The sequence below is a fragment of the Rhinopithecus roxellana genome, chromosome 15, assembly GCF_007565055.1.
Source record: "Rhinopithecus roxellana isolate Shanxi Qingling chromosome 15, ASM756505v1, whole genome shotgun sequence".
Classification (NCBI taxonomy): Eukaryota; Metazoa; Chordata; class Mammalia; order Primates; family Cercopithecidae; genus Rhinopithecus; species Rhinopithecus roxellana.
Window position 1 is genome coordinate 61318984 of NC_044563.1, and position 3057 is coordinate 61322040.

Consider the following 3057-nt stretch of genomic DNA (forward strand, 5'->3'; position numbering starts at 1 on the left):
CTAGATTTTTCTCTTCCTTATTTAATTCCTACTTTGCATAGAAAAATTCTAAATTTTTCAAGGTGAAATACAAATTATTATCTTCTTTGTGGAAGCTTGCCACACCTTCCCAGGCATGTTCTGTCAATGACCAATTTGTAATCTCTAGTAATGTTTTGAAAGGAACTTTATTATGGCTCTTATTGGTTTATACTCTGGTTGTCTTTACTTGCCTTTTTCCTGGCACAAGGTTGTGAGCTTTCGGAGACAAGGGAACACGTTTCATTTATTTATCAGTCTTTCATCCTAATCACTACTTTCTTACAGAGTAAATGCTGAACACAAATCTGTAACATAAATAAACCTTACGGATTTCCCACAGTCTTAGCACAGATTAGGGATTTTCAGTGCTTGCTAGGTCTAACAGGTTTCTGTAAGGCTATAGCAGTCTCTTTAATGTTATCCAGGCCCTATGATATTTTGTAATTTCATCAGCCTTGGCTTCTCCCCCTCAGCATCCTGAGCATGGCCTCCCTGATGGGCCTGGGCTTCATACTGTAAATGATGGGATTGAGCAACCTAGGTACACATAGGCAACAAGAGCATGTACAATGTGGGGCAGGTGCCTCCCAAAATGGTGGATCATGGACATGGTGATACCTGGAATAAGAAGACAAAGACAGCCAGAATGTGGGAAACACAGGTGCTGAGGGCCCTGATGCGCTCCCTGGGAGCGGCCAGACCCATGACTGTGCGCAGGATGAGGGTATAGGATAGGATGATGAGCAGGGAGTCTATGCCCCTTATAGATACAACCACATAGAGCGCATAGCATATATTGATCCTGATGTCAGTACAGGCCCACCTCATTACATCAGGGTGGAAACAGAACGAGTGGGGTAGGATGTTACCACCAGGGCAGAAATTTAGATGCTTAACCAGAAATGGCACAGGGAAGAGGCACAAGGTAGCTCGAGCCACAATGGCCAGCCAAATCCTGATGAGGACATTATTTGTGAGGACAGCTGCATAGCGCAGAGGGGTGGAGATGACCACAAAGCAGTCAAAGGACATGGCCAGGAGCACTGAGGACTCCACCACAGAGAAGGAGCACAGGAAGAACATCTGGACCAGGCAGGCATTGAAACCAATGAGCCAATAGTCAAACCAGAGCACAGCCAAGGTGGTGGGCATTGTGGACAAGGTGTGGCCACATCGGTGAACACCAGCATGGACGGGAAGTAGTACATGGGCTGGTGCAGGCTGGGGGTCCTCTTCACAGCCAGGAGAATCAGGCAGTTCCCAGGGGGGCCACAGTGTACATGGAGGAGAAGGGGATGGTGAGCCAGCCATGAATGGCCTCCAGCCCTGGGATGCCAATCATGAGAAAAGCAGGTGGTTGGAAGAAGGAGACATTGACATAGGACTGGGAAGGGAGCATCCTAGGGAGGCAGCCGAGGGCTCTGGAGAGATGTGAGCTCTTCAATCTGAGCAGACAGAAGGACATTGACAGGACACCTGTCGGTAGAAAGACACTTACTTGTGCTGTGTAGGATTTTTCATTGCTTTCCATTGTTCTTAGCCCTTGGTCTGTATTATTAACTTTTCCAGTAATATGCAGACATTAACTAATATGCCCTCAAATGAAATTCAAGTCTTAAGGGATAGTGTCACTCTTCCCTAGTTAGCAAAACATGAATGATAATGGTAGATAAAGAATTTATTTTTTTTTTTTTTCACTCATGTTTATTTATTTTTTTAAATTGACATGAAAATGTGTGTATGTATCCCGTACAACATGAAGTTTTCCAGTATATGTACACTATGGAATGGTGAAATCTAGCTATTTAGCACAAGTATTACCTCATACATTTATGATTTTTGTGGTGAAGATCAGTTAAAATTCACTCTCTTAGCATTTTCTTTCTTTCCTTCCCTTCCTCCCTCCCTTCCTTCCTCCCTCTCTTTCCTCTCCTTCCTCTCTTCCTCTTTCTCTCTTTCTCTCTCTCTTTCTTTTCTTTTCTTTTCTTCCTTCTTTTTTGAGATAGGGTCTTACTTTGTTGCTCAGGCTAGAGTGAGTGCAGTGCCAAGATCATAGCTCACTGTAGCCTCAAACTCCTGGGGTCAAGCAATACTCCTGCCTCAGACTCCTGAGTAGATGGGACTACAGGTGTGTGCCCCCATGCCTAGCTAATTATTTATTTATTTTTGTAGAGACAGGATATCACAGTGTTGTCCAGTCTGGTCTTGAACTCCTGGGATTGAGCAATTCTCCCACCCCAGCCTCTGAAAGTGCTGGTATTACAGGTATGAGCCACCATACCTGGCCTTAGCATTTTCAAGAATAAAAGATGATATATTGTATTATAGAATTTAGTTGTTGTTAACTATACAGTTTATACTACTTTCACTTTAACACACAGTGTCTTCACTAAATGAAAGTGTTTGCTAATTTTATTTAAGATGTAAAGCACACTGTCAATGCTCATAATTATCATCATCACATCATTGTTGCTTTTGTCCTGGTCCTTATTGTTATTCCACTGAAAATATATGTTTTGCAGTATTCTAAGTGCTTTCACAGTAATTACGTCATTGGTGTCTCACCATTACTTTGCCAGGTATACAAAGAAGGAAAACCTTTTTACTAACGTGAGTGGAAAGAAATGCTTAAATCTATCAAAGAAAGATTAAAACCGCAGCCTTCCACATAAAACAGCTATTAAAACTCCATCGTGGCCAGGCGCGGTGGCTCACACCTATAATCCCAGCACTTTGGGAGGCCCAGACAGGTGGATCACCTGAGGTCAGGAGTTCAAGACTAGCCTGACCAACATGGAGAAACCCCGTCTCTACTAAAAATGCAAAATTAGCTGGGCGTGGTGGCGCGTGCCTGTAATCCCAGCTACTTGGGAGGCTGAGGCAGGAGAATCACTTAAATCTGGAAGGTGGAGGTTGTGGTTGTCAGGCTTCTGAGTCCAAGCCAAGCCATCGCATCCCCTGTGACTTGCACATACACGTCCAGATGGCCTGAAGTAACTGAAGAATCACAAAAGAAGTGCAAATGCCCTGCCTGCC

At 43.9% G+C, this 3057-nt stretch overlaps 1 pseudogene; it reads right to left on the reverse strand.

The window, feature by feature from the left end:
• Positions 1 to 470: 470 nt before the first annotated feature.
• On the reverse strand, positions 471 to 1420 carry LOC104665187 (annotated as a pseudogene).
• Between the last annotated feature and the right edge of the window lie 1637 nt (positions 1421 to 3057).